The sequence below is a fragment of the Athene cunicularia genome (assembly GCF_003259725.1).
Source record: "Athene cunicularia isolate RWA chromosome 1 unlocalized genomic scaffold, athCun1 chr1_part1, whole genome shotgun sequence".
In the NCBI taxonomy this organism is placed as follows: Eukaryota; Metazoa; Chordata; class Aves; order Strigiformes; family Strigidae; genus Athene; species Athene cunicularia.
This window is the reverse complement of record NW_020799091.1, coordinates 10,811,657-10,838,588: the sequence shown is the minus strand read 5'-3', so window position 1 is coordinate 10,838,588 and position 26,932 is coordinate 10,811,657. Positions and strand designations below refer to the sequence as shown.

At 45.3% G+C, this 26,932-nt stretch overlaps 1 long non-coding RNA gene across 1 annotated transcript; it reads right to left on the bottom strand.

Moving 5' to 3' along the window:
* Window positions 1–6,442: 6,442 nt before the first annotated feature.
* LOC113485777 lies at window positions 6,443–26,050 on the bottom strand. Its single transcript, XR_003399483.1, has 3 exons — window positions 25,947–26,050; window positions 18,913–18,923; window positions 6,443–6,474 (listed from the first exon to the last, which is right to left on the bottom strand). It is a non-coding gene; the product is annotated as an uncharacterized LOC113485777 (long non-coding RNA).
* Between the last annotated feature and the right edge of the window lie 882 nt (window positions 26,051–26,932).

Sequence of the window (26,932 nt, the reverse complement as noted above, 5' to 3'; positions counted from 1 at the left end):
AATATATCACACGTGCAAACAGACCCTAAGTCCAGATCTCGGGAGCCAGTTGCCCAGATGCCTTTGAGGATCTGAGCCTGAAGGCTCATTCCAACCAGCTGAAGTCAATGGGACTATCCCTATATTTAAGTTTTTGCTGGATGACAGCCAAAGGCTCAGCATCTTGCAGAACTGGCTCTCATGATGCTGCATTCCTTAATAGCTGGGAAAGAGCAAAGCAATGTATAGCAGAAAGTGTCCATCCATATTAGTAGGTATTAGTAACCACTTTTAAAGGCCTAATCTATGTAAAAATGTTTTCTCTCTGCCATCAGCAACTTCCCAGCAAAGGCAGAAATTTCCCACGGTTGACATGCCCTGAGCAAACAGAGGAGCTGAAACAAAGAGCAGGATAATTAGCTCGGGGGGCAGGCGTTCCGCCCAGTGCAGGGGAACTGCCTCGCGCAGCTGTGATGGGGCTCGATGGAGTGACCTGGAAAATAGACCTAACTTTAAAAGTGCAGAGAGTGAGGGTTTTAGTTGTGCCTTTTTAATTTTAAACACTGCTGCCTGTGGCTTTACAGCTTCATGCAAAGGCCGGCAGACAAACTGAAGTATGAAAGGAGCCTTATTAAAACACACCATACATTATGTATGAACTTGAACTCTTCCTGACCTCTGTAGTCCTGGATCTGCCCCAATCCATAAACGGCTTGGGCCAAATTTTGTGCTGCTGCAGTAAGTAATTTGAATAAAATCACAAGTTGTTACTTTCAAGACAGTATCCCCAGTTAAGAAAACTCAGGGTACCATTTATTACAGAGATGGCTATCTCAGAAACGTACCTGATTAATGTAACTAGATGTAAACTGTTGTCTGCAACTACAACTCCACTGTAAACCAAAGCACAGCCCCCTTCCAAGCAAGCTGTTAGCATTTTTTCATTACCGCTCACTAGAAAAAGTATATTTAGAATGGCAAATGTATAATTGCAGTTAGAACTGGTTGAAATATTCAGCATGAATACATGATCTGGAACACCAAGCTGTTTCTTGGACCACAGATTCTTTAACCTGATTTTGATTATTGCAAAAACTCATATTTAGCATGGGATTATTTTTTTTTTTCTTTTGAACTATGCATGAACTGACTGAGCCACAAGGTTGTTTGCAGGCTCTTCAGCTCAGCTGTTTGCTTCTCCCAACATATGACAAGTCACCCAGCTCACAAGTTGTTGCTTCTCTTCCCTGATTCTCAGCCTCACACATTTCAGAAGCCTGAAACGTTATATTAGATATTCTGGTTTCTGTGCAAAGTATCTTCATTAATACGCAAATAGAAATTTGATGGAAGGCAGGTAGCCGGCTTCTCCCCAGAGCTGCTCAGGGCCCTCCAAAGCTGCCTGTCCCCAGTTCCATCCCAGTCTGACATCTGTGGTCCCAATTCTATAGACCAGAAATGAACAAAGTGAGTGTTTCCTGCTCATTTTTCACAGGAGGGATCAAACCCACACTCCTCTCAGCATCAAACCCTTCGCACAGGATGAGCCCGCAGAAGAGGAACTAGCCTTGTAACATGGATGGAGAGGCAGCTCCATCAGAAGAGGTGTCAGCGTGGCTGGACTGGACATCCCTTTTGCAGACAAGCGAGAGGCTGTGAGCATGCTAAATGCAAGATTTGCCTTTTCTCTACCAGCACTGTGTTGTGGAATCTTTGATGAGCCTCTTCAGCTAGAAATACTTCTCTGAAGGGCAGATGTTTGCTGGATAGGGTCTTCAGAAATTTAAAGAGTAGGCTGTGTGGACTGGGAAGGATTTCACAAGTGGTTTATGCAAAACCCTCTCAGTGAATCACAAGCCAGTCAGCAAAGTCATGTTGTCAGTGAAGGAACAGTTTCTACCCTAGACCTTGTCCCCCAGAAGAGAGGCATTGGTTAATTTTCTACAGAAGTGAAAGGGAAAACTACTAGCTTGTGCTATCTGGAGACATCAAGAAGTCTCTAAGAGACTTCTGAAAATTCAATTTAATTAGAGGCACCTTTCACAGAGAAATATTTTCAATGTGAATTAAGGAGATTTGGTAATTCTAAGATTCTGAGATATTGTTGGTTTTTTTTTTTTTTAGTGAATTAATAACATTATAGTGGTGAGGCATAAAAGGTAATTTTTGAGTTTGTGTGTTATGAAGTGCAACCTGCAAAAACAAAATATAAGGCATCTCTGGAAATAACCATCACAACTATGATAATTGCTGGCAGTGGCTGTAATTCCCAGTGGCTGTCTGTACTCATCTTTACATGAAATTGATTTGACTTTGCATTTACTTTTCAATTGGGGCTCAGGTGATTTGAATCCAGACTCAAATTAAGTATGGTTTCCCTTGTTAAAATGAAGCAAAGTATCAGATGCCTAAGGGAAAAGAGCAGAAGGGAGTTGGAAAGCACTTTGTTCAAACTTTTAATTATTTTACCTCATTCACAGTCTGAGTGGCACAATAATATGTTTTTATTTGATCATATCAAACTTTCAATGCACTAATTTATTTTTTTTTCTCTAGCTAGCACACTGCTTACACAGCATGGAGTTTTTTTCCCATGACGCTTACAGATGTGAGCTCTGCTCCCCACACTTGGGGTTAGAAGCTGAAACAAAAAAAACCCCAAAAAACAAAAAACCACAGAAAACACAACCCAAGTGCTCTGTTCTTTGCCCTCAGACCCAGGTCCTGAAACACAGTGGCAGCTCTCAGCTTCTACACCAACATCACTGCAAGCTTGCTTAAAAGTGCTTGTGCAGTAGGGAGCACTTTTCCCTGGACCTCCCAGCTACTGAGCTTCTGCTGAGAAAAACACCTAAGTTTTGCTTAGAGATTTCCAATGAATAATTCAGCTCTGTGTAATGTCCATGAGCATGTCAGGTTTCTCTTTTGGGGGGTTTCCTCCCAACCCTGATGGCTCTGCTGAGAAACCTGCAGCATTTGTTGGCCTTTCAGCTTCATGGAGCATATAACCTTTGGAGGACTCCAAAGGCACAAGGTAAGGGCTGTCCTCACCCTGCCTGTGGTTTCTTGGGGGAGCTCAATGGCAGGAGATGGCTTGTCTCTGCTGGGCTGAAGTTGTTCTGAAAACTGCCCTCCTTTGGCACACTTTGGGAAATTGCCTTTAGGAGGTCAAACACAAGCAAGGATGCAGAGGTCAGCTCTAAGCAGGTGAGATCCAGACACCACTCCAAAGAGTGGGTATCTTGCATCTATGCTCGCTCCTTTACTTAGGAAAGGAGACGCAAGCAGTTCCTCTGGTCTCTGCTCCCTGTGAGGAGAGGAATGCTGGAGGAGAGCAAGAAGGTCTTAAAGGAGGGCACAGACTGCCACCCTACCACAAGCACACCCCCCCACCGCTCTGCATCTGGCAGTAAAGACAGGGAACAGACCACATTTGACACTGCCCATGTCAGGGGGACCTCTGAATGTGGCTCTTCCCTTGCTGCTGGCACAGTTTCCCATTGACTTGGCAGCAGCATCCATCTCTGGCACAGGGAAGAGGGGTCTTTGGCTAATCTGGACCTTGGTGCCAGCTTTCCTGATCTCTGCCCATCCTTCTATGAAGCAAGAGTGAAGCCAGAGCTAGGCAGAAGATAATACATCCCGGTCCTCCAAGGGCAGGAAGAGTCCTAATCATCAGAACTATTTTTGGAGGGATCTTTTAGTTTTACCCCCCTTCACCTCTCTGAAGCTGGAGAGCAGAGCCAAACACCCAGAGGGAGAAAAGAGGATAAAAGGATTTTTCTTTCTAAGGGGAGGAGGGACTATTATCAGAGTCATGGAGAGAAGATCAAAAAGAGCTACACAAAGCAGAGGGGCAGGCTCTTTTGGTCTGGAGGAATAAATTGCGAGCCAACAGAGTACCTTAATAACAAATTTCTAAGCCCCACACATCTGTTAATTTCAATCCACCAAACTAATATTACATCAGTATGTCTCATTAATGCATTAGAAGTCAGAGCTGCACCTTCAAATTTTGGGGATCTGTAATAAACTGAGTGAGGGAAAACTGAGCAGCTGTGCCAGGGGGACTCAGTAGGTGTCCTCCCAGTTGTGGTGGCAAAATGATCTGAGCAAGGGAGTGAGCCACCAGTGCCACCTTCCCTCACCCAGATAATCTCTGGTGAGAAGCTATGTGCAAAATCTGCTCAGCTCTGCTGTCCTGAGCAGTTTATAGTTGCACCATTTCTGTGTGCATATATGCGGCTAGTCCACAAGGATGTCAGCCTCACAATCAGTATGGTTTTCATCAACAGCAACAAAGACATGTGAACAGCTACTGGCAAGCAGCCAAAACTTTCCCCCATCACATTTTTCACAGTCATTTTGAATATGACCTCAAGAAGACCTGTTTGTTTTGCCATAAAAGGCAAAGGGGCTAATCCTAGGCAGTTTTGTGCTGATGCTTCTAGTTTTGCAGGCATAAAAGCTTCTGCCTGAAGGCATTAGTGGAGAAAAGGGAGTCAAGATTGGTTATGTCCTGGTTCTTCACAGGATAAGAGAAGGAAAAAATTACACATAGACCCAAGAAGGAGGTGGGGTGCTTAACACATCAGCACTTGCTAATAAATGCTATGAAGGCTTAGATATTGGAAATGTGTGTGTTTGTAAGCATGTCTGGTGACAAGAGAAATGCAGGGTAATTTATTAGTGGTGACTGCAGCACAACTGACTGCTCTTTGTCACTGGACAAAGTAAGAAATTACTCCACAGTTCTTGCCACTTGACACGTGGGGCACGCTTGGGAACTCCCTCTCAGTCCAGAGGTATACATTGTTCCCCAGACAATGATTCTTAATAGCTAACATGCAGTTCAGGACCAGTTAAATTCAGTAGACTGGGTCTACAGGCCTTGTCCTGCAGCCCAAAGGGACTAGACCACAAAGGATCCCCTCTTAGATCACAAGCAAGGATCCACAACATGCATTTTTGACAGCTCCATCCCTGACTTGGTTGGTGTTCTGGAGAAATCTGCTTCATCTGGGCATGTAGGTTTTCCCTTTCCCACTTTTTTCCTGTTCAGAATATAAACTCTTTTGAGTTTACATATAGCACAAGATGCATCTGTGAACTTCTATGAGAAAAATAAGGAAAGTCTACAGTTCAGTGTCCATCCTCTAAAGGGAAGTTAACACTGATATTGCAAGACCCATTTTTGTAAAAATATCATAGGCTATGTTGGCAAACAGTTTGCTTGCCCATGATGGTGGATCAAACATCAACTAACTCTACAGATTATCTGCACAATGAGATAAAGTATTTTCTACTTTGCATTCACACGGTTGTCTTGCATGTGGGCTGGACAAGTACAAGGTTTTCTGGGTTGGACTACTTTGAAAAACTGTTTTAACAGTGTTGAGTTACATTGGAAGATGAGTACCACAAAAGCAGAAGAAACCACGTAGAGAGTTGTAAACAAGTCTTCAAAAGGAGAACGTGTATGTGGGGGAGGCCAGCATGCAATGGCTGGTGTTGGAAAGCAAGCATATTGGATTCATTGTCCAGGAGAAGTTCATCCTTGTGAAGGTATTTCCTCCTTCCAATGCCAAGACCAAGGAAAGCTGGAGTTACTGGTTGCAGAAGTTCCAGCTGTATAAGATAGATCTTGATAGAGGTTTAAACCGACATGCTCCCCTTTTTGAAGGACATTTCCCTTGTTTGCTTTCATGGATTGCTATTAGGTTGTGCTAGTCCTGTCTGTCCATCACAGGTATTTGCTCTTTGTCCTTTGTATGATCCGTGCTGCTATTTCTTAATTTTTTTTTAAGGATACTTAAATTTCACCTGTACTGAATGACTACACATACAAACTGACATAAAAGCTATTTAAATAGGTGAAAAGATAATACACTGACAAAACTGGAAACACTGTTGCTAAGATGAAAAGTTAATGTACATTCTTTTAGCACCTTTCAAAAAATGTGTTTAGATAATAACTTACGGAGAAAATTAACTCACCCAGAATTATGTTGGACAAAAAATATTCTGATGCTTTATTTTCTATTATAGTGTATGCAATTTTAACCTTTTGAGGCCTTTGGAGCGATGAAGTTCCTGAAATTCTCAGTTTATATTTATTTAATTCTGAAAGCGATAAATGGAATGACCCGGTGAAGACTGAGTCAGTACTCTGACTTTGATTGAAGGGAAATAGAGGACTACTGCTATGGCACTTTACTATGAGGAATGAAAGAAGTTTAATACAAATTATGTCAATTAATTTTTTTACAAAAAATAGGCCTGGGGTACCCAGTGTGATATTTTTATGAATTTACAAATGTGTTTGATAAGGGTAACTGCATAAATACAATCTATACTTCCAATTCCATAGAATCATAGAATGGTTTGGGTTGGAAGGGACCTTAAAGATCATCCAGTTCCACCCCCCTGCCATGGTCAGGGACACCTTCCACCAGCCCAGGTTGCTCAAAGCCCCGTCCAACCTGGCCTTGAACACTGCCAGGGAGGGGGCAGCCACTGCCTCTCTGAGAAAGCCGTTCCAGCATCTCACCACCCTCACAGCCAAAAATTTCTATCTTAAATCAAATATAAATCTACCCTTTTTCAGTTTAAAATTGTTGCTACTCATCCTATCACTATACTCCCTAATAGAGTCCCTCCCCATCTTTCCGGTAACCCCCTTTAGGTACTGGAAGGCCGCTATAAGGTCTCCCTGGACCTTTCTCTTATCCAGGCTGAACAATCATAGCTCTTACAGCCTGTCCTCATGATCATCTTCATGGCCCTCCTCTGGACCCACTTGAGCAGGTCCATGTCCTTCTTATGCTGGGGGCCCCAGAGCTGGACACAATACTCCAGAGCTGGATCTCATGAGAGCTGAGTAGAGGGGGAGAATCACCTCCCTCGACCTGCTGGCCACACTTTTCTTGATGCAGCCCAGGACCTGGTTGGCTTTCTGGGCTGTGAGCGCACATTGTTGGCTCATGGTCAGTTTTTCGTCCACTAATACTCCCAAGTCCTTCTCCCTGCTGCTCTCAATCCACTCATCACCCAGCCTGTATTTGTGCTTGGGATTGCCTTGACCCATGTGCAGGACCTTGCACTTGGCCTTGTTGAACTTCACGAGTTCGCATGGACCCACCTCTCCAGCCTGTCCAGGTCCCTCTGGATGGCACATCCCTGCCCCCAGCGTGTTGACTGCACCACACAGCTTGGTGTCATCAGCAAACTCACAGAGGGTGCACTCAATCTCACTGTCCATGTCACTGACAAAGATGTTAAACAACGCTGGTCCCAATAGTGACCCTTGAGGAATGCCAGTCGTCACTACTCTCCGCTTGGACACCAAGACATTGACCACAACTCTTCTGAGTGCAAACATCCAGCCAATTCCTTATTCACCAAGTGGTCCATCCATCAAATCCATGTCTCTCCAATTTAGTGACATGTCATGCAGGACACTGTCCGTTGCTTTGCACAAGTCCAGGTAGATGATGTTAGTCATCTTCCTAACACTTCCTAACAAAGAAGGTACAGTGATAGAATACCCTTAAGAAACACACTGAAAGGATAAAAACCAGTGAAATGTTACATCTCAAAGTATAATGGGAGATAAATAGAGACTCATTGTTGAATGGGTGTTTTCCTAAAGAAGTCTTACAAAGGTCTTCCACTGGTCCAGTTCTCAGGGACATCTTTGTCACAGGTCTAGATGAAACAGATTATTGCTGATAACATTTCCAGGTGACACAAAAATGGTGGGAGAGGTAAGAAATGAAGAGGGCAGGACAATGTGTATAAAGATGATCTATAGTGACCCAAACTGCATGTATGCTGGGCATAAACAAATGCTATATCCAAGACAGCTGAAGGTGAGGTTCACATCTGTACGTGGCCAACGGTTCAGTCATACTTTGAATATGTAGTTGTCTGTCGGAGAAACCAAGACATGGGCAAAACTGGGGGAAGTCATCGCAGGGGTGACCAGCTGTTATCCCACTTCCAGGAGATGGCCAGCCAGTCCTCATTAGTAATTGGCTGAAGAAACAAAGGGGTCTCAGCTAAGATTAGGGAGTTTATGTTTCTTTTGTATCTGCACAAATCTGATAATTTCTAGAATAGCATGTCAGGTTTGGGGTCCTTCTATCATCCTGTAACATTAGAAGTTAGAGAGAACTCAAAGAACCACAAGGATAATCAAAGGTCGAGAAAGCATGCCTTACAGTGGGATCTGGAGATGTTGGTCTATTTACCTTGGGTTCAAGGAGAGACTTTTGTCACTCTTCATAAGAGTTTTCATAAGGAACGATAATTGGACAACAAAGAGGTTTTATAGACATAGACATAGGCATAACCAGATTCAATGACTGGTAGTTGCACCTGGGGAAATCTGTATTTGAAATAAGTCACGATATGTCCATGTTGAGAGATATTAGCCACTGAAATTGCATATTGAGGCTTCTGATGGAAAATCCATTAGTTTATTTAAAACCAACACTAATATTTCAAAATGGGTTATCCTCTAGGTTAAACACAGATTCTGGACTTGTAACAGATGCTAACCAAAAAGCAAATGTTAAGCAGGTGATCTAAGGCATGGAAGTAGTCAATCCCGATCTCAAAATGTAATGACCATTACGTGTTGAAGTTGTACTCCAGAGATGCACTCGCCAACATACTGGTGTATGTGGCTCACCTGCATCCTGCTCCTCCGCCTGCTCCCCCTAAACAGTTTCACAGCAGCTGTTTCACTTGCAGAATTTTTCCGTGCCCATGCCCTTCCCTCTTCTCCATGGTAACTTTTGGTCAAACTCCAGAAGCATTTGACATACATAATTGTAACACCTTAGGTCTTTGCTCATGGCGAAGATCGACATGTTAACAAGTAATGGGTGAGTGGATTGCTAAGAGAGGAAACATCTATCACTGCTACAGTTTTTTTACTGGAAACCCATACTTTCAGGGTGAGACCCCTCTGCCCTGTGTCAGGCACGAGGGTGAGATGACTTACACACCAGAAGTGCCTGTTTATCAGTGCTGAGTCTCAGGAGCTCCTGGAGGGACCAGCAACCAGTCTCACCAATATACTCATATACATCCGTGGAGCATCTCACTCAGCCAGCTAGTGCACCCTCTGGGGGCTCACTGGTGTGACTGAGTCCTCATGTGTAAGACAACCTATAGAGCTTGTCTGAACGGTGGGCTGGAAGGAATTTTGGGGCCTTTCCCTAGTGCTGTTGCTGACATACTCAGGGCACTGTGGGAAACTGTTGTAAACTCTCTGTGTTTCATTTTACCAAATATCAACAGGCATTTTCAGTTGATGGTATGCAAATTATTCTAGGAGCGCAAAACACACTATTATGGAACCAAATCTGTCCATGGATCTCCTTGTTCATTAGGGACTTTGCCTCGTTGAAGATAATTACAGCTCAATGGCCCTCTTAATGGGATTTCTTTTCTTCCATCTCTTATTCCACCCATCTCTCAGCTAGTTTTCTTGCAGGTACTATAATGTGAATTCTGTTGCATGACTCAGAGCTCAGAGCTGGCAAAGATGTAGATATTGAGGTTCCCACTGTTAGGGGTTTTTGTGTGGATGAGGTTTCCAGCTCCATGCTATACATGCTCAGGTGCAGATTGCTACACTCAAGGAACTGTACATGGTGACACAACTCACCAAAAAATTACCCTCTAAAAAACTCCTGGAAAGAGAAAACCTACTGTGATTTTTGTAGGTGTACTCAGGGCACAACGGTCCATCAAATTAAAGGCTGCTATTCTGTCTTTCCTCAACATCACCATTGCTTCATCTGACTCCTTGCCTTCTGCATTGGAGTGGTTGGCCTGGCTGGTTGATGTAACTGTTGTGGAAGGTGGCAGCTCCACCAACGTGGAGAAACCCCACAGGGATTTCATCTGTGCCCCAGCACATCTCTCCTTCACTTCTGCAATTCAAAAAACACAATTTGAACAACTCAGTGATGGTGGATTTCCACGTATAAGGCCAAGGGCACATCCTGATGTATAGGTCATTCTGACTGACAGATTTTAAGTCCCTACTCCAAAGCATGAGTACATTTTATTTTTCCTAAGAAAATAGCCACCAGAATTGTATTTTTCTTCTCTCAGCTGTTCTGGCTGAAATTACCCCCCCACACACACATGTAGAAATCAGTTCAGAATAGACATGTAGAACAGAAAGTCCGAACAGTTAAGCTTGGACCACTGTATAAATAACTGCAAGCAGGGATGTGTAAGGCAATCATCATCATAAGGATGCCCAGAACAGCCAGATACAGACAGGAACTCTGTAACCTCTTAAATGCCAGAACAACTCTGCAGCTTGCTACAGCTGCACTGGTTTGTAGACCGCAGTTATTCTAACCAATAAGGGCATTTTATTATATTACATTATATTATATTATATTATATTATAGTAATGCTATTAGGGATTGTTTGACTGTTTAAAAGAACAAAGTCTCGCAAGAGCCTCGGTCCCTTGCAGAGAGAACCATATGAAAATCTCCTGATAAATAACAGTTGCTGAGAGCAATTGCTCAACCCACGTGCCGCCTTGTACAGAAATGATCATCCACAGAAACATTTTAAGAAATCAGAAGAGCACCTCAGAAAAAGCAGCAGGAGGGATGGAGGAGTAGGGGGAAATGGTGTATGGAGGCTGGAAAATTCTGCCAAGCATTGCTGTGCAACTGCTTGCCTGAGTCAGGTGTTTTTTCTTTAAATATTTGCAGCATCAGGGCCTGGGTTAGTAACTTGAATATTAATATTCAGGATCTTCTAAATAGGTGCCTAAAATCTCCCAGGGCTCTTCCCGCCTGTTCTCCTTCCCTGTCATCTCCACTCTGCACAGTTTTACCAGGTCTTTTCAGGGAGGAGGGGGAGGCTCATCTGGAAAACCGCTGCATATTTATAATAAGACCATCTATTACACCAGTGCAGGATGGAATTGAAAACATATGGTGCCCTGGGAGCAGCTGTTTCTTTTTTTAGGCCTCTTATGCCCTTCAGAAATGTCAAGACAGAGGAATGAAAATGTCAGGAAACTGCAATATGCTTACTCTAAAGGCCTCCTGTTGGTGACGTATTTATAAAGCTGTTGGAAATTTGATTCACACCGGGCTCAAGAGACCAGGTTTTAAAAGACGCCATTAACAGAGCAGTTTTCTAAAACCCATACTCCTGATCTGTGCCTTGGTGGGACCTTCTGTTGCTTAGATACAGGTCCCCATGCACCTCAGGAGAAAGCCCCCACTCCTGTCATGGTGGTTTGATGCCACTTGCTTATAAGGGTCTAGAGGAATATTCCCACACCTGTGGCTCTGTGGCTGCTGTGGCCAGAGAGCCAGGCATCCCAGGCTTTACCGTGGTGGTAAGCTGCTGCAGTGGATGGTGATGGTGCAGCTGGATGGGACAGTCCAGTGGGATTTACATGCAGTCTTCGATGTTTAAAAGCCAGTAGACGTGAACCAACAGTAGTCACCCGGTAGGCTCTGCCCACACTGTGCCAGCCTTGGGACACCGCTCTGGGACTGTTTCAGTTCAGTGGTGAGCATGCAGCTACATGGACTGGCTACAGGTGTCTCAAAAGTCCTCCAAAAGTTTTGTGTTCAGATGTTTAGCTAGAGCTTCCTTACAGCTGATCACTTTTTAAAGACCCAAATGTGAGCATCAGTGTGGTACAGTAAAGGCATAGCAGGTCCCGCAGAGTATAAAGGGCCAAGCAGGAGAGGAGCAACTAACTACACCCTGTTCCCTCCCAGGAACATACTCACCTGCAGAACCATCTGTGAAATTGATCTTAGTACACACAGACAGCAGGGGGCTGAAAAGAGCCCACAGGAGCTGCCAGTGAAGCTGAACTGTCTCCAGCACAAGTCAGGCTAAAGCTACAGAGCTGCTTTTGAAACCAACTGCAAATACGACTTGCTGCTTTCTCAGGTGCAAAGCCCTGGCTGTGCTCCAGCAGCAGTGACTTGGCCACCATGCTGGAGCTGAACTGTCTCAGAGGTCCCCTCCAAGGATCTCTTCACAGTTCCCTTCCAGCTTCATGGAGATCAGAGCCTTCAAGGTATCAGTTGGTGGCTTTAAATTTCCCAGGCAAGCCCCAGTGGCAGTAACATGGGAGTTGGGATCATAGTGTCCTCTCAGCTTAAGGAGGACAGTAGTGTGTACCCGGGTGGCTGTGCTGGACTGCCTGTGCCATGGGACAGCAGTAGCATCTCTTTTCCTTGCTTGTGGCCAATGACACAGTATAACAGGAAGAAAAGGAAGAGGCTTCCAGAAGTGTGCTGGAAGAGTCAGTGGAAATATTTCAGTCAAGCTTCTCAAGGTTTTAAATAAATTAAACTTATCAAACATTGTGGTGTGGTTGTTGTTTTTATTTTATTTTTTTTTTATTTTTTGGCAAAAATTTCTGGCAAGGAGTACAGAGCTGTGACCATATTGCAAATCTTGTTATGGGCTGTATTAAAGAAAAAGGATGTGGGAGGTCTTGGAATAGAGAAGGACTGGGGGAAACAGATATGCCCTGTTTCTGAGCCCAGAGGCTGTGATGTGAGGTGGAAAAGTGGTAAAGTGTGGACAGATTGTAGAGGGCCATAGTGTTGGACCATTTCTAGAATAGGGCCGAGAGAGAAAAGAAAGGACAAGTCAAGGAGCTTATCCCTTGAGCAAGGAGCACCCCTGACCTGTTGTCAGGATGGGCTCAGCATTTTACCTCTCATCTGCAGCTCACACATATATGTGAGATAACTTCTACTTCAGTGCATCATGCTGGGGACATCATGCCTGAGACAGAAGGCACTTTCCCTGGAGCAAGTGGATTGAGGCAACTCATATGCAGGTGAGTCCTAAGGATGTGCCTCCAGCAGAGATGGGACCATGCAGGTCCCACTCCAGACCATCTTCTAGAGAAAGAGGCAGAAGAACATAATTTTGGAGCACAGGGTATGAGATATCAGGCAAAATGAGTATAGCCCTATGGGAGAGGACAACTGCTCAGGACAGTTTTTTTGTCCTGCCTCTAAACCCTGGTGTGCAGCTCCTGCTGCTCCTAGGTGCTATCCTCCCTTCTGCATGCCCCAGCTAGCAAGGGGAAGGACCATGCTGGAAGTCATATGGTAGAAGAGGGAAATAAAATAAACACCAGTGTATGCAGGACACGCAAGCAGAGCAGGGAGCAGAGAACAAAAAATGGACAGAAATATGATATTGAAGAGAAAATAGGGAGGACTGCAGGAGTAAAAAAGGATACTGTGAACTCCTGGAGAAGATTAGCGTGTGCAATGATACATAAAAATTCAAACAACCCACACTTCTGCTCGCAGGAACAGTCTCTGCTGGTCTTTCACATATTTGTCTCTCTTCTTCCACCCCAGAACCATTCTGCGCATTTCCAAATGCAGAAATCCCTTCTGCTGGCTATAAGTGGGGGTAATATGTTTAATTTCCAGCACCTTGGGCTCCACACAGTCCTCTGAGAAGGAAGGAGAGAAAGAGATGATAGAGAAGGATAGATGGCAGTGGTGGGGACTGAAGACACTCATGCTGGAGATGAGAAATGACAATGAACGAGAAGAAAATGGATAAAGAATTTGCCTGACATCCAGTCAGCTCTCGGGTCATGCTCACACCTATATGAGTCTCTGTGGGTCTTGTATATAAATTTAGATATGAGAAACACCAATGAGAAATGCAGTGACTGATATCCCTCAGTCCCATGGCCCAGGCAAGGGATGAAGCATCTCCTGTACCTATAAAGCAGTTTGTTCTGTACCTGTTATGTTTGTGATCCCACTTCATTGCCTCAGACAGACAATAATTCATCTTCCCATCGCAGCTCCAGGCAGACCAGTGATCCCAGTCATCTGTGTGAGTCTTCACTGGCACAGATTTCTGTGCACGAGGAAATTTGTCCTATGACTCAGCGATAATATGGTTCAGAGCAGGGGTAAGGAGGTGGCAGGTTTTACTCTTGGCTTTGCTGTTGGGTTGTAGCCAGATGGCTACTGCCCCTCTGAGAAACCCTCTCCCTACCACTGAAGCCTCATCTGGGTAGGTTACATTGTCAAGAAGCCCACAGCAAACCATTCCAGGGTGAAATTTTGAAAAGCTCTACAGAGAAGTAAGATTTTGCATTCCCCTTCAGAAGAGATTTCTGTAGTTGCAGTGAGATACCGTCCCAGACATCCTCCACCCTTCATTCTCAGATGCTGGGGTAGTTTGGCTGCTGCCATGGGGGCCAGATCTATCGCACAGGGCAATCCAGGGAGAGATGCAACCATCAGAGGTGGGTCTGCTGTGAGCACTCTTCCAGGGGTGAGGGGGTTGCTGTCAGCTGGCCAGGGCACAGCCAAGGCAGCTCAGCACCCAGGAACATCCCCTGACATTGAGCAGCCTGGACAGGAACAGAGAGAAAAAGTCTTGTACATAAATCTGGAGTGAATCATCCCCAGGCAGCTCTCACCAGCGTGGCAGTTACAATGAGAGGGACTTGCTGAGTTCTTCTTCAGGTGGGGGTAGATGTGCTTCTCCTGAAACAGGCTCATACTTCTTGTAGGGACTTCATCACATGTTCACAGTGGGTCTTAAATTACCTCACCAGAGGTAAAACCACTTGGGTGTCTGAAGCCCTTGGGAAAATATGACCTTTGGCCTCTCTCTCTTAATTTCCTCTCTCTGCATGCTGGAGATAACCAAGCTTATCTGCCTTCGCGGAACACGTTGAGATTTGCAGAAGAGAAGCACTGGGTACGTGACTAACATCGACATCATTCTCCACATCCCTTTGCTGAATCCCATCAGGCTCAGGTTGCTGAGAGTCAACTTTGCACCAATTTAACTACCTAAGCAGGGAAGAGTCGCAGCCACTGCGGTCTCCCTAAGCTGTGGAAGTGCCACTAAAAAACCTTATTCAGGCAATTGAAGCCCCCCAGCAAGGTTTTCAAAGAGAAGTCCAAGATACCAGCAGAAGTGGGTATGAAACAGGCACAGAAGGGAGGACAGGGAGAAGTTAATATTTCACAGGCATGATCTACAGCCATGAAATGTGATCATGGCTGGGAGATGTGGGTTTATATTTTTTCTAAATTACAATAAAAACAAGGCCAAAGCTCCAGCAAAGTATGGAACCAGGCAGTTCTGTTTTAGCTTTGCAACAAAGTTCAAGTTTGCCTTTAATACTAATTAAATCTTTTGCTATTGTACAAGAAAAGTATCAACTAAGAGACTGTCTCTGCCTCCAGAGCTTTTGATGTGGTTAATTTCTGGAAAGAAGAATTTGAGACTCAGATTTTGCAGTGCTTCACTCCACTATCCTGGCCTGAAATAAACACAAAAGCCTGCGCCAAGAAGTAACAACAAGAAAAATATTTTTTGTGGGTTTCTGCCGCAAAGCTGAGATGGGGATAGATGGATTGATTTGAGGCAGGTGATGAGTCTCCAGGATGCAGGACCAGCGCAGGGCACAGCCACGTTGGAGGACAGGGGAGTGAGCATTCCCCTTGTTACCTTACAGCAGATGCCATCCAGAAAGAGGTAAAAAGGTGATGGTGCTGACACAGCAGGGCAGAGTGATTTTGCAGTAGAGCTATTTAAATAAAATCTTTTATTGAATGCAGTTCTCAGTTTATATGAATTAAGGAGACTGGAGGGAGGATAAAATTCAGAACAAGAAGGAGTTAATGCATTTAAAGGGCTAAAACCTGCACCACTGGGATAAAAGCAAACTTAGTCAGTGACTTCATTGCAACTCAGCAGTAAATCCAGAGTCACTATTTTCTGTGGAGTGCAGATGTCTGAATACCAACCCTGGATGGGAATGAAAGGAAATGCTGTTTACTGTGAACAAAACGCATTATGAACAAACTCTGACACACCCTAAACCAACTTTCTTTTGAAAGCGAGCAAGGGTTTCATTAAAAGCAAAATTTGTGAAAAGAGATTTACAGGATATGTGGGAACTTGCACGAATGATTAAAAATTAATTATAGCAAGGGGGAGGATGTAGAAACACATTATGTTAGGATGCCACTGCATGGCCCATACAAATCTGTTTCTGAGATTGTAAATTCAGCCCCTTTTCTCCCTTTCCCTCCCTTATACCTGATTCTCCAATGGGTTTGCTGGACACTGGAACAGATGTACTTATACATTTGAAAAGCACAGATGAATCAGTGGTGCAATTCTCCAAGTGAAAGCTGTGTCTCTCTTGTCACTCAACTCATCTGTACTGTCACAGAGCGAAATGCTGAGCTTGCTGCACGTAAGAGGAGGAAAAAAGCTCCCATCAATTTCTTGAAGCTTCTCAGGTTAGAAAATACCTTACTTAACACTTGACAAGTCTGAAGCCTCACAGATGTCAAGAAAAGCCATCAGAGATAGTGGAAGCATTGCAAAAAATAGGTTGCTGGTGTCAGAGCCCCAGGATGGGGAATGAACCCCACTCTGCCCCCACCTATGTGCCTCACATTCCCGCCTACAAGAGATCTTCATCCAGGCACCAGTTTCCCACCTCTGCAGAGGTGGAGGGTGATGGGAGCAGTCCTGTCCATCCCTCCAGCAAGCCAGTGCTCTCATCAAGGTCTTGTGAGGTGTCACAAGGCCTATATCTGCTATGGTAGTGTAAGGAGTGTCTCTGACGGGAGACAACCAACTGTCAGCTCTTTGTGTTTCCTTTTGGGCTTCCCTTTAATTTTGGTCTGCTGGTGGTTTTGTTTGGTCTTCTTGGGGGAAGCTGTATAAAATTGTGGAGAAAAGAGGAAGCATAGCTGCTGATGTAATTTGGAAGTGGGGGCAATGGGGCTTATTTTTCATGTATTTGCTTTACATGCGCTCTCTGAGGAGCATAAAACCAGCCGCAGAGGCTTCTTCAGGGATTTCTGTGGCTGTGCTGAGCTGTCCCCATTTTGGGTATCCTGTGCACAGCACCCAGTACAAGCCTGACTGGGGCTGGGCTTGGTGGATTGAATGAAAAATCATAGAATCATAGAATGGCTTAGGTTGGAAGAGACTTTAAAGATCATCTAATTCCAACCCCTTACATGGGCAGGAACACCTTCCACTAGATCAGGCTGTCATTCAGTGTTCTCCCCCACCATCCGGACAGTGGGCTACAGAAGGGGAGCAGTTTAGCAGTAAGAGCAGCAGCAGCAGCACACACTGGAGAATGGTGTCCGGGCTGAGCTGCAGCTGTTGATACTGCCCTGGCTCTTTAGCTCCCCACATTTGGTTGGTGAAACTGCACAGGTCTGGTAACCCAATGTCTGCTGATGCTGGTGGCTGTGACAAATGTACAGCACTTTGGAAATGAGATCAGATGGCAGGAGCAACTGGCAACTAAGAGCAACTCTCTTCTCCCCACCATGCTTTCTTTTTTCCCATTCATTTGTTTTTTTTTTTTTTTTTTTTTTTTTTTTTCCTCTTAGTCATATACAAATAAATGTTTATCCCATACAAGTCCAGGACACTTTCCTTAACCTCACTATTCCCAGGGGGAAAGACAACAAAAACCACTGAAAGCTAAAAATTGATTTGATTCAAGCCCCTGACATCCAATTGCCCGAGAACAAGGAACTCTTTTGTTTCAGTGGTCTTACATTATTTTTTCTTGCCCAGAGAGCTACTCAGATATAAAATAGTGGTGGGGAAGGACTTGGTCTTTGGCCCATCCTCCTCTAACAGTTAAAATACTCTGTTAGAATACCATTTTCAGACAAGTTAGATATTTTCTTCTGTATCCTCTTGTATTTTATCTGTCTTTTATCATCCACAATAACATTATTATGAACCAGAGTGTTTGCAACGATCACTGCAATACATGTCTGAGGCTTAGACGTACAGTAGAGTTGCAAGACTTTTCTCCTGCAATTCCTTTCCCATTAATTTCCAACTATTTTATTTTCTCCAGCCCCAGAGCTGTTTATCCTTGCTGTGAGCTCCTCAGCGGGCTGATTCACCCCTTGGGTTGTGCCAGCTCGTGTGAGGGAGCCTGGCGCTTGCCAGCTGGCAGCCCCTCCAGAAGCAGATGAGCTGGCCTGAAGAAGGTCTGAGGTCAGGCTGGCTGGAAGAGCTGCTCAGTTACCATTTCTCCAGGGTTTTCTCCAGTCGTGGGGCTGGGCGAGAACTTGGAGCGTATTCAAAGCACCTCTGCAAGAAATCCAAGAGAGGAAGGATAGTTTGACGGGGAAAATGCTAACTCTGGATTTGTGAGAGCTAAATTCAGTCCCTTCCAGTGCCATTTAGCTCCACTGTGCTTCATTTCTTGCTCTTCTCCAGGGATAATGCTGCTTCTAGGAATTAAAGAACATTCTCAACTTGGCATAGCAGCTGTGTAAGTTCCCAAAGACAATCTAGCACTGGGCAAAGCCACAGTCTGTTACATGTGGGAAAGGTCTGTCAAACACAAGACTCCTGCTGACCTAGGGAATGCGCAACAATGAGCCCATTTCTTTTTACCTCTGCACTCCTTCCAAGCCTTCCCCCTGCCTTATGTTCACACTCCACACCAGTTTTATCGTGGTAGATGGTAGGGATGAAGTAATGAACAAACACAACTTGTTAGGCAGATTTTCATACTGTTGTTATTTCTTTTGGGAGACAGAAGTCTTGCCTGGAAGGAACTATAGGACAGTGAAAATCCCGTTACCGAACATGTAGCATATCCAGCTGTTACACAAGACAGAAAAATATTCAATCAATTAAAGTATTTTCCTCCTGCCAAGACATGGGAGTGTGAATCCCTGAAGAAGTGGGTGAGGATGTGATGACCCCATGGAGGAGATGCCCTCACTCTCCCTTTGCAGAGGAGTTGCCCCTACAGAACTCTATTACCTGCAGTGAGCTTTCTTTGAGCTTTTCCCTCTTTTCTGCATGTTTTCTCTCCTAGAAGCTCCTTCTGTCTGTATAACTCACCTTCCACACCTCTTGCTTTTTCCACTGCCCCCATTCCTCAGCTTGGTAGCACCCACCCAATGCCCCTTTGCAAAACGTGATCTCTTCTGCACCTGGAGTAAAGCCATCCTGTGGAGGGACAACAGAGATTGCCTTTAAGATCTTGGCATTAATATAACAGTTCAATGGCAAGAGAGCCAGAGGCTGTACGAGGACTGGGAGAGAGGCAGCTTGTTTTTCTCCTCCAGCATATGTCTGTGTGGGAAGGAGGGTGCCGATACACAAACAGTCTGCTCACAGTTTCATCTGCTCCAGGCAGGGTTCTCAGGCTGTGATGGAGACTTCTGGCCCAAACTGTGTCTCTGAAGAAGCTGACGCAGGCGCTGTGGCAGACTCTGCCATTGTTTCATTCCCAGGGCTTGTAGGACAGCAGCCAACCCATCCTCTGATCCTGCTGGGGACTCACACCCTTCTCCAAGTATGCATATCAGCACGGCATCCCAAGTCCTGCATCCTAAGTCCTGCACAGCATCCCAAGGCCAGTGCATTTGGCAGACCAAGCCTGGAGCGCCTGGGCTGCCAGAGGAGCAGAGCTGGGAGGGGTCCCCTGGCACACAGTAAGTGCAATGGGTTCTTACCCTCCTGGGGACAGGGTACAGGGAACAGAAATGTGTGAGACATAAGGTGCACTTGGGATAGGGCTGTCAGGGCCATATTCCAAGGGCTTAACAGCCTGGGTCAATGCCAACTGTCCTTAGTCATGGAAAACACCCACTGGAGTAGAGGGAAGTTCACCGACTCAGTGAGCAGAGCTACTGCCAGGCCAGTACCATAACCGAGACCCATGTCTGTCCATCCATAGTCAAGTCATCTCTATTTTCTTCTTTATACAATGTCCATTTCATTTTTAGACAGAGCCTCAGTGAAGTTTCCCTCCATCTCTTTCCAGGGGAGCCCTTCTTATTAAGAATGAGGCTAATGCACTATGTGTCTGGGAGCTCTATAATACTTTCTACTGTAGGAAAAAAAAATGTTACCTGCTTTGCTTTCTTTCAGTTAGTCTTTCCTTATTTTCTTCTTATCTGAGCTCCTCAATCCTACCTCAAAAGTATCCCACTAGACAACTCTTACTATTGCTAATAGTAAAATCCATGTTGGAGAGACTTTCCCTCTAACAAGAGTATGCTTACTGTTTTTCCTCTCATTCTTGCCATGCTGAGTATATGACCATGTTGACCATCAGGAGGACACTTTGTCACTGAGAATATTCAGTATGTCATTTGTGGCTGCCCCCTCCCTGGCAGGGTTCAAGGCCAGGTTGGACGGGGCTTTGAGCAACCTGGGCTAGTGGAAGGTGTCCCTGCCCATGGCAGGGGGGTGGAACTGGATGATCTTTAAAGCTCCCTTCCAACCCAAAACATTCTATGGTTCTGTGATTATATGATTTCAGTATTGTTTTCAAGGGACTTTTTAGTCTCCTGGTAGAATATTCCTGTTGGATTTGATTGTACCTTAGCTTCAGAGTTCCCCTAGGAAATGTAACAAACAACTGCCTCTTTTGCTTTTTGAAGCTCCCATTACGTTTTTTCCTGGTTGTGCAGAAGATACACGTGCAATTAACAAATTAAAAGCTTCTGGATGCAACATTTATTCTGAGTGGCCTAAAAAGGGGTTTTTTCCTCTTCTACAGAAGAATTTTTTTTTTCCCTTCCACAGGAGCTTGTAGGAAATGTTACCCCAGGCTTCCTTATCCCCAGGCTCAGCTACATCTCTGCATGAGTGTTCCTCAAGATCACCCTAAAAATGCTACCATTGAGTTTATTCAGTATAGAGAAGAGAAATCTGGAGGAATCACAGCCTTACACAGCAGTGAGAGGCATATCAAAGTCTTTACCATGAGGGTTTTCGTTCCTTAGAGGCTTTTTGGACAGGTTGGGCAAACCCCTATCAGGGATAGCCTGGGAGAGGATGCGCCTGTGGGCAAGGCAGTGCAGTAGCCAAACTCTCAAGTTCTGTTTCAGCCCTGCTTTTTATGACTTTATTGTACAGCCTGACTGGAGAGCTCTCAGGGCATGCTGGAAGGTCTGTGGATGTCGAAAAGCTTTCTCTTTTGGGGCAGCTTTCTCCAGTAGTGTGCTGAGTGGAGTATTTTTTAATATGCATTTTAAAATTAGTTGAGTATGAAGGTCAGACTCCCCAGGTACGAATTCTTTAAATCTCGAATCTCTAATGAGATGAACTGTTATTTCTAGACTTAGGTAATAGATTGGTAGCACAACAGAAATTTGTCTGGCACTGTAAAAACACTGGTGACTGGGATAAATCATTTATAACTGCTTCATATATGTTGAATTTGCTCCCAGTGAATGGGCATGATGTGGAACTCTCAAATGCAGGAGACACTGGAGAATTTTCTATTTTTTTTTTTTTTTTTTTTTTTTTCATATAGCTGAAGTAATGTTCTGAAGATCACTCACGGTCACATGTGCTGTCGTGCTCATGCAATCAACATGGTTCTAAGTGTCTGGGGACCAGGGCTGTTTCTCATCCCAGATGGCTTCACCTGAAAGTACAGACCATGGGCAGTCAGGTGGGAGGGTTGGGAGTGAGACTGTGTTCACTCTGGACAGCTATTTCTGCCCTGTGCACCCTGTTTCTTCAGTTCCTCTGCTGAACGGCAATGCAAGCTTCCCAACATTGAGTAATACTAGAATACATCTTATCTAGGGGACTAGCTGCGGTTAGAGATAATTTTCCTCAGCTATTCACACATACTCTGCTGTACAGCTGGGATGTTTGGAGAGGGTAAAAAGAAAAGCTCACAAACACGACTGAGTCAACATTTGTTTTTTGGATGTTAATGAATGTCTGTGAGGCAATGCTTCTGCTTTTTGCTCTGCAGCTCCTGCTTTGATGAAGTAGTTCTCTCCTTGGTTGCTATCATGGGCAGCACCTCCAGGACAAACAACTTCCCCTGAGGGCTACCACTGAGGGCACCAAACTTCCCTGATGGCACAGAGAAATCACAGGGAAAATAAATTGATGTAGGAATTTGGGGACCAGCCTGAGTGAAGTTGATGGCTTCAGTGTAGCAAAGGCAACATTGAGCTGCTGCTGTTTGTTTTGAAGCATCACATCATCAATCCCTGGAAAAGCATTAGCATTCTTATTGAAAGATTTCAAAAATGTATATGATCAGCTGAAAGCTCTGGAGGTAAAAATGCATGAACTTAAATGCATAAAATGTCATTCCTGTATTTGTTCTTGGGACTTTGAGCTTTTCTAGTGCAGGACATTTTGGAGCTTTTTCTTGACAAGTTGGAAACTACGGGGTTGGGTAAGCAAAACCTGAGATCCTCATGCGTGCACTTGGCTCTTATTGCTATGCCCTCAAGATCATCATCTCCTATCATGAGTCTTGCCAGGAAACCTGTAGCTGTGACATGTAGGCAATGAGGTGTCCCTCAGCCCAGGCATCTTCAGGCTGGCAAGATGCAGATTGCTACAGACAGGCAGGCAATGACCTGTGGACAACATCACCCTGGGCTGCTGGACCACAGGGATGTGCCAGCCTTTAAACCAGCCGACAACACAAACACTGCAGATGCTGATGGCTGGAGCTGGAATGCAATCAAACCCTTCAATTAAACCTCGGTGATTTAATCAGCTCCCTGCCAAATTCTGGCTGTGCATCCTGTGGTACTACACAAATACAGTAATTATTGCTGTGTGCTATTTCACAATAAAATATAATTTACCTGGATTAGAAAACATCATTCTGCTGTCAGCTGTTTGCAGCCCCTCAGAAGACACCCTCACAAGCAAGGTGTCTCTTTGAGAGTGCCACTTCTGCACTTGAACAAAACCATTTCTGTTCTCGAGTATTAAGTCATTTCTTTCTTGTTTATGAGATTAGGAAGTGTTGGAAGCAGCTTTCTGGATGAAGCTCTGGCTGAACTGAGCCCTTATACACCAGAGGATCTGATTTGAAGGGGGGAAAAAAGGAACCATACAAATAGCCAACGCACAAAACTGAAAACAAGAGCTGACGAAGGCGTTTTTTGCTGCGCATAGCCCTGGAAACACAGATGTGTTTCAATGAGCACGATCTGAGAGGAGATGAACTCATCTGGAAGCCTTGTTTGTTCCTTTCTGCTCCTCCACCCACCGGCCACCCCCAGGAAAAGAGCGGGCCACTGCTCCGGCCCTGCAAGCGTGCCTTCCTAAACTCTCCCTTTCCTTTCCTCTTTCTGTGCCCAGGGGCTGTCTACAAGGACACAAGTCTTTTGGTTTCTGCCTGCATCTCCAAGGCCAGTCGGATGGGGATGCTGAGATGCCACAACCCCAGGCCGCTTGAGCTGCCCTCAAGTAACCAGGAGGCACCTAAAGCTGGTCCTTACCACAGATCTTGTGTGATTTATGGCAGCTGGAGAAAGGGGTAGATGAGGTCCTCCTCCCTTCTCCTGAAGCCACAGCTGAGCAGCACTTTGACAATGAAGCAGGGAGAGAAGACAAAGGGCACCACACTCTTCTCCATCAGCTCAGGGACCCTGTCTGCTGAAATATCTTGGAAATCTTTCCTTCTCCATCAATTACAGTTAGGGTGGACCAATTCTGGGGGTTTTTTTGGTGTTGGGGGAGGAATAGGATATAGATGGAGCCACAGGCAGAACGATGCATCATTTCCTTAGGAAACCAGGCTAAAAATACAAAGCAGAGTAAACATGAAGTAGGTAGTATGACACACTGAGGAAGTAAGGACAAAATAGGAGAAGTACCTAAAATAAAAGCAATCTGGAAATAATAAGGACATTAGTGATGAGATTCATCACAGAAAGAAATCTGTTGTCTTTAAGGAAAGAGAAATCTGGTGCTGCATTAGGAAGGTACACACACTGCAGTCAGAATGGGTATTGCAGCCACAGTGCACCAGCACTGCGAACCTGGGGGACCTTGGGTTGTCTTGGGCTCTCTATGAGGATGGGGGGCCAAATACTTTTCTCCTCTCACCCTGCAGTTCATTTATGAAATTAGGAGCTGCTCCATAGAAATTCTCTGACTGCTAGTGCAGGGATGCCCAGGTCATCCTGTGGGAGGATGGCAGGCGGGATTTGGTTTCACCACTGAAAGCATTTCATGCACACTGGCACTAAACAGAATACATTTTTATTTCTATTTCCTTTTACTGGGAATAGGCAAGATTCATCTCACTCACCAAACCTGCAGCGTGGTCTGTTCACCGCCCTTGTGTTACCTTCCCACAGTGTCAACAGCCCTCTCGACACAGCCAGACACGTGAGGACCAAGTGGGTCAGAAAAAGGGGAAAAACATCTAAATGCTCCTACGGATTTATTTGTGACAATGGATTTCATTATTACATTATCTCCCCAACCCCCCACCCCCCTCCTCCAGAAAACGGGCAATCGCATCTCAGATCTCAGCAATAATCACTCCACCACACTGACAAACACAGCAAAGAAATGGCATTTGTTGAGAGCTAAGAAAGCTTTGCAAACATTGCTGATTAGCCAGATCCCCTAGCTTGCAAACGGAGAGTGAGTTCAACTGGAGGTGATGGGGAAATATCTCAGACAAAAAAAAAAAAAAGAATAGGCATTATAAAATCCTTTTTGTTGTTGTGCTCTTGTTTGAGACACAATGTCTATGCTTGCTTTGGATTCACCATGTACAATCTTCACATTTGCACAAAGAACTTTGACTTTGTTTGTTTGCAGCAGTAAACAGTGCAGATGTGCCTGGCGGTGATGGAGGCTCAGTGCTGGGCTTCGAGCGCAGGTCTCTGCCAGCACATGGCACACGCTTCTCCAGGGTGGGCAGAACCTCCTGCACTTCCAGCTGCCTTCATGTGCTTGTGGAGCACAACACACTAACACCAACACACTGGCTCTTTTACAAAACAAATCCTAAAACTGCCTGTGGCCACGTGCAGGCAGCTGTGCTGCCCATGCCCATCCCACCATGGTGCCTGAGGCCAGACTTCCCAGGAGGCACCTGGGCACCAGACCTCACTCCACCAAAGAGCTTACATCTAAGGAGCTTACATCGCTGTGCGATGCTGCACCAGGAATAGGAGTTTAGGTTAAAAATCAGTCACTGTGAAGGGCCTGGAGACTTCCTGAGCTTCAGTGGGGTCATTATACTGTCACTTTCTACTCAGTGGCTGTTCTTTCCACATCTCATCCCTTGCACCCAGAATTTTAACACCCTACCACATCCCTCTGACTTATGCTCCCTTGATCGCCCCTGTCCCCTCACCTCTGGTACCTGGGACTTCCTGAGGCGCCGTGATCCATGCTGCAAAAAGAGCTAAAAATAGTAAATGTGGGCAGAGACCCTATCCATAGCTCCCTGGATGCCAACAGCTGATGGCTGCATGGGGATTTAACTCCTTGCATAAGTGACAAAACTGTCTTTGACACATGTCAGCCCTTACCATCACCTCCTGCTGTCTCATGCCACCTCCTCTGGGCAGCCCTGCTCACCAGCACAGCAGACTTGCTTGTGCCTCATGCAGCACCTCCCCTTGGGTGCTTCTCTAAGCAATGGGATCGAAATGGGGCAATCACCAAGCCTATGTTGCTTGGGCACTTTATGATGCACAAACCCCATAGCAGGATATGGGGGAGAGTCTCATTCTTTGTGAATGGGGTATCTGCTGTTAATGGTATCTGCTCAAACCTCAAATCCATCCTGAAGTGCATTCCACTGTAGGAAGTCAGCATAACTGAGCTGGGAAAGGGCTGGTTTCCAGCTGACCTAATAATGACTGTCCTTTCAGAAATAATGAAGAAAATGTAAAATTTTTCACTGATGAACCAAGTCAGTAAAACTGGCTGGCTCAGGAAGTACATTGAGGACCACAGCTTTATGATGAGATCATAGAATCATAGAACGGTTTGTGTTGGAAGGAACCTTTAAAAATCATGTAGTTCAAACTCCCTGCTATGGGCAGGGACACCTTCCACTAGCCCAGGTTGCTCAAAGCCCCGTCCAACCTGGCCTTGAACACTGCCAGGGAGGGGGCAGCCACAACTCACTGGGCAACCTGTCCCAGCATCTCACCACCCTCACAGTGAAGAATTTCTTTCTTATATTTAATCTAAATCTATCCTCTTTCAATTCAAAACCATCACTCCTTGTCCTATAACTAGAATCTCTGATAAAGAGTCCCTCCCCATTCCCTTAAGTACTGGAAGGCCACTATAAGGTCTCCCTGGAGTCTTCTCTTCTCCAGGCTGAACAACCCCAACTCTCTCAGCCTGTCCTCATGTGCTCCAGCCCCATGATCATCCTCGCAGCCCTCCTCTGGACCTGCTCAAACAGGTCCATGTCTTTCATACACTGGAGGCCCCAGAGCTGGACACAGCACAGCAGGTGGAGTCTCACAAGAACAGAGTACAGGGGGAGGATCACCTTGACCTGCTGGCCACGCTTCCCTTGATGCAGCCCAGGACAGAGTTGGCTTTCTGGGCTGTGAGTGCACATTGCTGGCTCATGGTCAGTTTTCCATCCACTAATACTCCCAAGTCCTTCTCCCTGCTGCTCTCAATCCACTCATTGCCCAGCCTGTATTTGTGCTTGGGATTGCCTCAACCCATGTGCAGGACCTTGCACTTGCCCTTGTTGAACTTCACGAGTTTGCACGGCCCCACTTCTCCAGCCTGTCCAGGTCCCTCTGGATGTCACATCCCTGCCCTCCAGTGTGTCAGCTGCACCACACAGCTTGATGTCATTGACAAACTCACTGAGGTTGCACTCAATCTCACTGTCCATGTCACTGACAAAGATGTTAAACAGCGCTGGTCCCAATAGTGACCCCTGAGGAATGCCACTCATCACTGCTCTCCGCTTGGACATCAAGACATTGACCACAACTCTTCTGAGTGCAAACATCCAGCCAATTCCTTATTCACTGAGTGATCCATCCATCAAATCCATGTCTCTCCAATTTAGAGACAAGGATGTCATGCAGGACACTGTCAAATGCTTTGTGCAAATCCAGGTAGATGACATCAGTTG